Raw genomic sequence first — 11,620 nt, 5'->3', positions numbered from 1 at the left:
CTTCTCATTGTGTTTTCTCTCTCTCCTCTTATATCTCTGTCCTCTCTCTCTTGTGGTATATCTCTTCATCTTCATTTTTGTTTTGGATTTGCTGTCGAAAAAAGCGAAGCTTCCGTTTTACACGTAGTAGTCGGCGTTTTGCGTTGGTTTAATTCCCCGGTCGCTGTCGTCGATTTGCCGGACTTTGCGAGTGGTTGTCTGTCGTTTGCGGTGTGCGTCTTCAATTGCGAGTTAACCAAGGTTAGTTTATTTAAATTTTTGTTGGATGGCCTGTCTCGAATTAGGGTTATTTGTAAAATGGTTTAGATTGTTGGAAATATTGGTTGTTTATCGATTGCATGTATTTTTAGGGTTTTGTTTTTTTGCTTTGATTGTGCGTGTTGATTGTGAAGAGTTGTAAATGTTGGTGCTGATTGTGCGTGTGTGTTGATTGTGGCGTGTTGATTGTGAAGAGTTGTTAGAGGTGTAGTAGTTAATAAACTTGTAAATGTGTGTTTGAATTGGTTTATTAATGTATTTGTGTACTGTAATTGATGAATTGTCAGTTGAGGTCGAATTTTAGTTTCAATTAAGGTCGAATTTTGTGTCTTTCTGTTTCGAATTGCTCGAATTGTTTGTATTGTAGTTGTGAATTGGTGGAATTATGGGTATTGTATGTGTTTATGAGTTAATTGATGAATTTCTGTGGTCTTTTAGTTGTAGTGTTATAATTGGGGTTGAAATGATTTGAAATGAGGGGAAAAGTTGGAATCTTTGGTAATGGTTTCTTTGTGCATATGTTTGTGAGTAATTTGTGTTGCTAGAGCATGATTTGTTATTTGTATGTGGTGTTGGCAGAATGAGGAAGGCAGTAGTGGCAGAATGAGGAAGGCAGTAGTCCGATCAAACGGTTGGAAGAAGGGTTTGGTGAGTTATTTTGAACTGTACCACCATGTCAATTATGTGTGATTGATATGTGAAATGTAAAAAAGATTAAATCTTTGTTTAAATGTGATGGTTTGTAGGGTCCTGCAAAGTGTAACACTGGTGTGAAGAGCTCTAGTAAGTGACCTGTTGAAAAGGGTGGGGTAAAGGGTACAGGAGGCAAAGGTATTGCAATCAAAGGCCCTGGTAAATCCCAGGTGGTGGATCGGAAAGCAAAGGGTAAAGGTAAAAGGGGTGAAGAAAGTGAGGATGATGAGGACTATGTAGTGGAGGATGATGAGTACGAGGTGGAGGATGATGATGATGAGTATGAGGAAGAAGGGAAGTCAGTTAGTAGTAGTGATTTTATGGAGAACATGATGATGCAGTACATGAAAATGAAGTCGAGGAAGAGGAAGGGAAGGATCAAAGTGTGTACAAGAAGCGAAAGGTATAATACTTTTAAGTATGTCATGTGCTAGTGTTAGTTGTATGTTATGTATTGAGTTGTTTTTATTGCTAGTGTGGTGCTTATTGTATTGAGTTGTTTTTATTGCTAGGTACCTAAACTGGAAGGACATAAGGCGTTGTCTAAAGGGGAGGTTCTGAAGACTCACCATGACAATGTAGGCAAGGTAAGGAATTAAGTGTTTGAGTATGTGACAGTTGAATGGGTAATACTGTTGTTGTGTTCTTCAGTTAGTGGGTATTGGTTGATTTGATTTTGTGTTTTTGATTTGAACAGTGTCCGAACATTGTATGCCGTGTTGAATCTTTCTGTGATTCTGTGAAGTTGTTTGATTTGCGGAGGAAACAATTAGTGAAGCAGATGGGGTTTGGTGGATTGCTAGAGTTGGATATGAAAAATATTCCTCGGCAGTTCTGCTATTGGCTTATGGCCAGAGTACTTGAAGATGGGACAATGGTCTTTGGAGAAGGGGAAATTTTGCCTTTGTGTGCTAGTCAAGTGAGAGCTGTGCTAGGTATTCCTATGGGTTCGCAACCCGTGCCAATGGACATAGGAGATGATGAGGATAAGATAATGTTGGTGAAATCGTTGTATGATTCGTATGGTGTAGGGCCGAAGAATGAAACAATTTCTTTGAAAATGGCGTCTGAGGTTTTGTGCCCTGTTGATAGTGAGAATAACCCTTTTCCTCTATTGACAGAAAATGATGAAGAGGAGTTCATGATTGCGTTCTTGATTGTGGTTCTTGGTAAACTTTTGTGCACAACAACAAACTCGTCAAATTTGGCTTCCTCTCTTATTCCAAGTTTGACAGTGGCAACAAAAGCTAGTGAATATGATTGGTGTACATTCACTATGAATTGGCTATGTGATTCTGCGCACCGTTTTCAAGCAAAGTTTTTGCGTGATGGTTTTAGGTCTGGTTCTGGAGGTAGCTTTCTTTTTGTCATGGTGAGTATTTGTGGTAAATAATAGTTTTTATTTTATGTGTTATCCGTTGTTTTGAGTTGATGTAACACAAGTTTTGTTTTTTTTAGATATTTTATTTAGATCACCTGCATAGGAGACCTTTGCAGTGGGGAGTGTTCCCTAGGGTGAAGGTGTGGAATTCTGTACAGATTAAGGCAGCGTTGATGGAAGACAAGATAAGCCGTGATGAATATGGGAAGCTGTTGGTAAAGTGTAGCCTTGATTTTACTTTTCCTGATTATGTTTTGGCTTTGTATATTTTTTTTTGTAGATCAGTTAATTGTTGAATTTTGTGTTAGGCTTTGGACATAGCTTATGGGGAGGAGCATCCTCTTGACCCAAGGGGTGAGGAGTGCTTGCGTGGAGGAAGTGTCTCTTCAGCAAGAAACCAGGCAGGAATTCAGTTGGAAAAGGTTGATAATGTTGTGGTTGAAGTGATGGATAAGGTAAAAGTATTATGAAAAGCCTGATTATGTGTTTTGCTGATTTTGAAAGCTAATATGATTTGGGGTGGTAATAAATTGCTTGTTTGTTTTAGGTGATTGAGAACTTGACCCCAAGGTTGGAGACCTTTGTTGAGGGTGTGGTAGGAAGGGCTTTTTCTGCGTTTGTGTCGAAGATGAGTAATATGGGTAATTATACTGTTACTGATGATTTCTGTTCAACCCATAGCCACTTGGCTACGGGGAGTAACGGTCCGTTGCCTCAGAATCGTGCCCCAATAGAAAGAGGTGTTTTCACGGGCGAGAATATACTACAGCCCACGGTGGAGGAGGAAGATCCCAGGCCTCCTAAGGTTAGTGTGTTGGAGAAGAGGCTGCTCAACTTTGTTCGTGGGTGGAAGGAATTGAAGAATGAAAATGCGTATGTGGAAAGTGTTTAAAAACCTTTTGTTATTTATTTTGCGTAGTTTACTGGTTAGTATGTTTACTGGTTTTGGCCCCTCCTGTTGATTTGTGCAGTCCTGGTCCTTGTGTAATTGAGTGTGATGGCATGGATGCATCGCAAAGGGATTGTTACCGTGTACTATCCCCGAGGTCCCGGGTTGGTGACCAGTATGTGAGGATGGCCTCTGTCCTGTACACCAAAACTTGGTCAGAGCAGCACACTTTGAAGAGGATATTGGTGGATCCTTCTTACTCGATGAGGGAATGTCTTTTATATTTTATTTTGTTGGTTTTTTGGTATGTCACTTATATTTAGAACTCATCAACATGTCTGAAAGTGTTATTTTTTTTTAGGTAGCATTTTGTTGTTCTAGGCAAAGATGATTTGAAGGATTTGGGCCAAAAGTATGCCAAGGTGTTCCTAAGCTTTGATCTTAAGGAGATCCAAAGTGTGAGTTGATTGTGTGGTGTTTGAGTTGTGTTTAAATGTGTTGTGGGGCAAAAATTTGTGTGGCTAAATATGGTTTTGTAACAGGTAATTGTCCCATATCTAGATACTGCCCAGAAAGATGCGGAAAATTGGTATTGCCTTGCCTTAGATTTGAAAGGCCACAAGATTTGGTTGATCGACTCTTTGTATGATGATGCATACTCAAGGCATGAGAAAGTTGTTACTAAGCTGGTAATGGTGGTGTTTCTCCTTTTATAGCCTTGTATGGTTTTAAAATTTGTAAATGAAATTAGTTTTGTGTAATTGTAATATTTGCAGATTGAGGCATTAGGGATGCTGTTCAACATTTCTGACCCGAACTGGGACGGGAGAACAATTTCATCATGGGTGCGGAAGTCTTTTCCAGTGACACAAACTGACACGTATGTGTGTTTTATTTTGTGGTGCTTTTTCCTTTTTAGTTATATTGTTATGAGCACTGATTAAAGACTAAATCATTAGGTGCTCGTGTGGTGCATTAATGTTAGCAGCTATCAAGCACTGTGCTCGTTCTTTTGATGCTGCTTTTCATACGGTGCGTGGGTCACAAATATGGTTTTCCTATGATGTAGTTTTATTTGCACATCTTCTTAATAATTGACATGTGGTTGTTTTATATAGGAGAGGATTCACACCTTGAGGCAGAACTTGTTCCTGCAGGATGTGAACAACGACCACAACCAGTTGAAGGATCGATTGGAGGAGGTATTGCCAAAAGAACGTCGAGGGAGTAGAAGGGCTGGTTCTCAAAATACGTCGAGGGAATAGAAGGTCTGGTTGTAAAAGTACTTTATAATAGAATTTGGCAAAAGAAAACACTGTCTCAGGAGGTGTATAATGTTTTGGTAACTAAGAAGCACTGTCATCTTTTTGTGAATAACTTTGATGATTGGTGTAGGAGCTGATGGTTTATTTTCATGACCGCATCACAGGGAGTAGTTTATGGTCTTGTTTTGCAACTGAACACATTTTAATTAATGAAGTAATTATGGTTTGACAGGGAATTGCTTATGAACACACATGCATTTTGTTATGATCATGTGTTGCCACGTACTAAAGTAGTTATGCATGATCGAGGCTTTATTCTAGGTCAATAGTTATGCATGATATTTGATGCATCTAGTACTAGTTATTGAACTTGTTATGCATTTGTTGAGTTCACATACTTTGATGCATCCATAGATCCCATTCATTACATATTAAGTTTCGAATAACATGTGCTTTGAACAAAAGCACATTTGAGTTCACATACATACATAGATCCCATTCATTACATATTAAGTTCCGCCATACCCTAACCTAATTAGCAGTTACCATACATAGATCCCATTCAGCTACTACATTGAATGCATACATACACTACAAGGTGTTTAGCAGAATTCGAAGCTTGATTCAGATGTCCATCCTAACCCTGCAGCAGAAGTATCCGTCTGTGTGTTGGATTCATAGACATATAGTGCATATTGTAGACGATTGACATACTCATTGGGGTAATGGAAGTAATCAAATGGAGCACCCATATCAATGGACAAGTTTTCAGTTTCATGAATTCCATTTTCGGCAAGCATTGTCCTTCTAAATGAAATAAGTTGGTCGGTGTTGTTGTTAATGTCCGTAGAGGGATCTTCCTTGTAGTATTGCAGCCATTTCCAAGTGGTTTGTAGGTTTCCTGCTTTTGGTGTTGTAAATTTCCTACCTAGTATCACAATGCCCCATTCCTCTCCCTTACCCACAGCTTCATCCACCTCTAGCCACCACTCTTCTAGGTCAGCAAACAGCTCAAAAAAAATTTTCAGGTGCATGTGGTAATCAGGGTACCCGTAACACTCCCCTAATGATCTTCTCAGAGTCCGCAAGTTGAAGCAGACTGCAATCTTTGCAACATCTAACAAATAATACATGAAACAGTACGCTTCTTTGCGAAAGTACCGTGCCCTCCCTACTTTGAACAAGGACAGGAACGGGTAATCGGGGTGGAAGTCTATTCCTTTTACAGGGTCATGTAACCCCCCTCTCGCAATGGTCGCCAACTGATGGCTGAACATCAATTCCTTGCTATGCGTAGGCATATACATATCCCTTATAATCCCATTGGGATCTTGAAGCCCTGCGTTCTTCAACTTCCGAACCATTCTCATAAGTCTTTTCCTCCGTCTCTCTTCCTGACGACTACCTGCAACATTAACACATTCATTTGTTAATCTACATTTAAATAAACTCCTTTTAACAGAATTATTGTTGCTGGTGGTACTTTAACACAGGAAATGGTATTTCTACTAAGTCAGTGGTACTGTTTATGGTGATCATTTACTCAAAGAAAACTACCGTTGACACTCATAAAACAATCACTGGGTTGCATAGTGCATGTTAATTTGGGATTAATGGGATATCTGCTAATAACAGTCGTATATTAATTAGAACAAAATGATGACAAGTTAAATGCTTTCTAGTTCATGTTAATTGTGGGATTTAAGGCTTCCATAGTACAAAATTAACAAAAACAACAAGAAAAGAAACTAATAATAGTAAAGAGGTTATCTCTTTTTTTCGCCATGACAATGGAGCAGGAAAAGGGAGCCAAAGAAACTAATGCTTTCTAGTTCATGTTAATTGTGGGAAGTTGTTTGTTTCAATGTTTTGTTAGTGCAACACAAATATATTGAGCCCAACACCACATTGTACTATGTTAGAAGGTGTTTTGTCTTATCAATGAGCAACTTTGCTTGTAAAGTTGGACAAAAGAGAGGATTTTTCTTTGGCAGTTACAAATCCCCTGTCAGAGGGAGGATTTTCTTTGATTTTTTTTCTTTTCCCATGCTAGTATGCTTTGAATCATTTTGAATTTTGAGTACAATTTCCTAATTCACATAACCTATTGCCATTAACCTCTTCACTCTTTCTTTTGCTTGGTTTCCCATAGCAACCATGTTAACCTCAGAAAATTTCTCACAGAGAGCCTTTGGGAGGGCACTAGAACCACACCCGACCACACCTATGATGTACTTCAGCCCCTTCGCGACAACAAACACCCCAGAACTTGACTTCAACTCGACTCCGTATTTCGCAAACAACCACTACTACAATGAAGGAATTTGCTTGCCCCCTGCTTTCCTGCGTGACCATCTTTCAACCTCCCTTGACTACAAGACTACCACCTACATCCCTGAAAGTGTGATGGAAGTATCTGCAGACAACGTCCGCCCTGCATACTATCCAGATCTGTCTGATTTTGATGGGTATCTCCACAAAGGGGTTAGCGCATTTGGGAAGTGGATATGCAGTAAAACAACAACTGATTGTTTTATTCCGAAGGAAATTGTCCCGATTTTTGATTTGAAGCCGGAGGTAGATCTAGACAACCTTCCTTTGTACACTCTCCCTACGAAGGAAAGCCATATCTTTATTGGTGCTTCAAATGCAGCAATTCATGTCATGGAGGTCCAAGGAAGGGTGAAGTTCATTCATTTGAATGTGTTTTCTTGTGTTACTAAGAAATTAAATGTTAAGTACCACAGGGTTTCAATTTGGGGTTCTGACCAAGAAATAGATGAGGGTCGTCCTGAATATTTGTATAGTGGGTCTGCCGTGGTTGTTTGAACGCACGTAATGTGCATAGACCATCGTTTGTGGAGACGTTCTATGAGATTTTCCATTACTATTCTCCAGTCGTTGTTGTCGTGACGGAGGCTAGGTTTGACAAGTCTGCAATTGAGTTCCTCAAGTTCGACCTAAGGGGCGTGTACAAGGTTGAAGGATTTGGGGGTCAAAATGGGTACAGTGAGGTGTTGCTTATATGGGATGTCAATGATCTTTTTCCTTGGGTAACCAAGAGGGGTACTTCATACTTTGGCCATCAACTTGGAGTTGACATCGAGGTACATTTCAGTACTTACTTCAACATTGATTTACTATATTCTCTTACTGTAATTTTTGCATAATTTGGATTGTTTTATATGGTAATCCGTTAAGCAAGCTGGTGAAACTAACAATGTTGTATGAAATTGATCGTCTATAATTTGGATTTAGTAATATTACAATCACTAACTACAATCTTTGTAATGCATGTGTGAAGATGATTTAATCTATAATAATTGATGATTTAGTCTATAATAATTGATGATTTAGTAGTTGTTCAATGATTATTTTGTTGCTCCTTCATTTGCAATTGTAGTCTTTGAGGGGGGCTAATTCAAGTCAGCAAGATAGTCAACTCGACAGGAATTCGCCACCGGCTTACAGGAACCCTCACAGTGATCCTGATGACCCCAGCATCCACGACTGGAATGATCACCTAACCCCTCCCACACCACAGATACCGTTCATTGCAGATTCCGACGATGACGATGAACCACAAGTGAATTTGGGCGACCCAACCGTGACCGACTTGAATGATCATCTCACCCCATGACGGTCCCTATTTGGTTTTTATGTGTATTTTGGTAAAGGCTTTTGTAAAGCCATGGGTGTTTCATTTTGTCTCGGCTATTAAGAACATATAGTACTTGGTGGTGTAAGTGTTTATGTTTTGCTTAGCATTGGTTGCCTGTATTATTAAGTTTCGAAGCACCTGAACTATCTACTTTATAACAACTACTTTGTAAGAAAACCATGGCCTTTAATTATCTCCTCTTTGGATGGCATCTAATTGATCATTGTTATTAACAATATAATCAGTGTCGGATACTAATTTCCTTAAACATGAAAGGGGCAAAGAAATTACTACTACTTATAGTATTATTGTTGAGTACAACAGCCAATTCTAATACATTAATAGTAGCAGTACACTAATAATACTAGTGCTAATAATACTAGTGCTAATTAGAGTAGTACAACTTCACTACTTATAATGGAATACAATCGAAACCACTGCGACAGTAACAATAATTTTCATTATTTTCCAACCAAAGCATTCGAGATCATCCATCCTTTGCCAAAGTAAACCCACCGCGTTTTCATTCATGTTTCGGATCAAATCCCCCTCATTTGCCCACTGCCAGAAATTGCACGATCTGCACTTGTAGTACGGCCGGAGAGGATTCGCTTCAGAATGGGAAATCCGAAACTCGGCTAGGGACTGCCCCCCACAGTTACATTTCTTCGCGGCAATCCAAGAGATGTCAGCGTTTGTGTTCTCGAAACGCCTAAGCCTGGAACTAGAGGATAGGGAGTGCGAATACATTGAAGTGTTTGGAAGGTAGAAGTCAGATTAAATTGCAAACCCCTTGCCTCACAAACATCCAATTTATAGCTGAAGCGCCAATAATATTGAGCGGGAAATATTTAGTGATTATCCCGCCCAAATGCTTTGAAACACACATCTACCTACAACTTAGAATAACACCAGTGGAATATAAAAAACATGCAGTGGTACCTTTAAAAAAGTGAATCGTATTTTACGTATAGAACAACAGAGAACCGTTGGACATAGTCTACCAACCATTACATATCAATACTAAACCATGGGATCTCATAATTGTGTCGTTCAACATCATAACAGAACATAATTCCACATAAGTGCTATATTTTATATTCTCAGTGGTGCAAAGAATTGCGCTGTCGTATTTTACGTATAGAACAACAGAGAACCGTTGTACATAGTCTACCAACCATTAAATATCATTACTAAACCATGAGATATAATAATTGTGTCATTCAACATCATAACATAACATAATTCCACATAAGTGGTATATATTATATTCTCAGTGGTTCAAAAAATTGCGATGGTATAACTTCGTAGATTTTTGATCTTAGACAATGACACAAATTCTGTTCCGTTGAATATTAGATAGTACCGCTGCAGATTGGTGAAACAAGTATTAGGAAATGTATTTACAAATTTGTTTCAATTTCTAGTAAATGTACAAACACATTGCTTTACAAATAAAATAAAAAAGGACCAAGCACCGGAAGTCCAATAAACGAGTGTCTCGAACTTTGTTTCATTTATCATAATTAATTTGAAAAGCGTATCAGTTCATCTTAACATGTTTACAAAAGGGAAATTCAATTTCCCACGACTATCTATCAAACCATTACACTACCTTAACAAAATGAATATGTAGTTAATGTACTTCCATAAGAAATAACAATTACCACTGACAACCATATGTCGGTTATTCCCTAAGAAATATCTTGCGAGCTTCCCATTTGGTTATGCAAATCAAATGTAACAATCCAACATCAGTTTCACACAGAATGATAACGTGAAGGATACCCTCCGTCATTAAGCCATCGGTCCCTTCGACAACTACAACTGTAAATAATTACTAACAATTACAACATTTAACGTATTTTGTTGTATTATAATACTCGTTGTGGTTAGAAAGAATGTGATCTGTCCTCTACATAGTAAGAAAAACCTATGAATTTTAAATAAATCCAACAGTGGTACCCTACTAGGTGTTAACTACATACATCACTAATCCAGTTAGACTGGGTTTAAAATTAAAATTGGACTTTTTCTATTGCAGTAGTACATTTTTAGGTCCCAACATAAGTGGTAACAGAATGAGATAAGAAATAAAGGTTAAACCCTAAACCCTTGATGGTACCCTAGAGGTAGTTAACGATACCCTTCTGATATACAGTCGGATTTTATTCTGGTGGAATATTTGTTATCGTAGTGTGTCAAATTAAAATAACAATAGGGTGGATTCGGGACCAGTGCAACATGCCTGTTACTATTGTGGTTACAGGTACACGATGCTAACTATAAGCAAAAGGGGGAATACGTACAAACGTGGTACATGTGCAAACTTTGCATATTATGATTTGTCTATTAATATTGTTATGAGTGTTTAATAATAATTGGTAATTATGATCTTTCGATGACGCTACAGTAGTTCACTTTCTAGCCTCAGTAGTACCACACACTGTAACTCGGGTTGAACATTTCTTAATACCAATGGTACCTCTTTAACGTACACCGGGGGGTAAAAATCTAATTTTGCGTAATAATTCCTATTGCTATAAAAAACTAGTCTCTCTCCTCTCAATAAAAATATTCAACTCACATCTAATTTTGACAGTTAGTGAAACCATTATCATCTACAGTGCTACAAAGGTAATTACTAATAATTGCATTTGTTTTATATCACAAACACATGCATTACAAAAAATTATATAGTTCGGAACATAACTTCACAATTCACATCATCTTTCTTATGCTGCATATACAACCATTGTTCAAAAAAATAAGATTCAACCTTCAGCTACTGCATATGCTGTTCTGTGATGATCTCCTTTCTTAATGTGAAGATTTTACTGGGGTAGTGGTTGATGGTCCACTGCAGTGCTGGTTAGTAGCAGTAGGGAGTGCCACCTGACCGTTAGGATGGTGGTTTGCATGAATGTAATGATGATGGTAAGGATGTATATATTGCTGATGATTAGGCACTGTATAAGGAGCAATGGGTATAAACATCGGTTTTGGAGCAATGGGTCTGTATTTTCCTGTCGTCGAAGAAGCACCTCCAAGTGGTGATGCAGACTTAGGGGTACTAGGGGAAGCCACGGCCTGCATACAGGGAATGACAGGTTTGTAGTGATGATGGTAAACAGATTGACCATCAGTTCCAGACAGGTTGGCTGATGGAGTATTCGGGGTATTGCCTGATACACCAGTAAAATACCCAATTGATCCGTCAGCATCAACCATCTGTATTCCTCCTATAGAGTGAGGGCTATAAGGAAACACAAATCTGTTTGGTGGAGGCAACTGCATGACAAAACAACACAGATTTAAAGTCCATTAACACATCACATAAGTAATCAACATCTTAATTTGCAGAAAATAAAGAACAGAACCTGAGAATAAGATGGTGTAACATTTGAAGTTGTAGTAGGCTGTGAGTCATTTTGCACCTTTGTTGATTTTTTGGAACCTTTATTGTTTGTCTT

This window comes from Chenopodium album, chromosome 25 (assembly GCF_948465745.1).
Source record: "Chenopodium album chromosome 25, dcCheAlbu1.1, whole genome shotgun sequence".
In the NCBI taxonomy this organism is placed as follows: Eukaryota; Viridiplantae; Streptophyta; class Magnoliopsida; order Caryophyllales; family Amaranthaceae; genus Chenopodium; species Chenopodium album.
The sequence above is the reverse complement of the archived record's forward strand: the minus strand, read 5'-3'. Positions refer to the sequence as shown.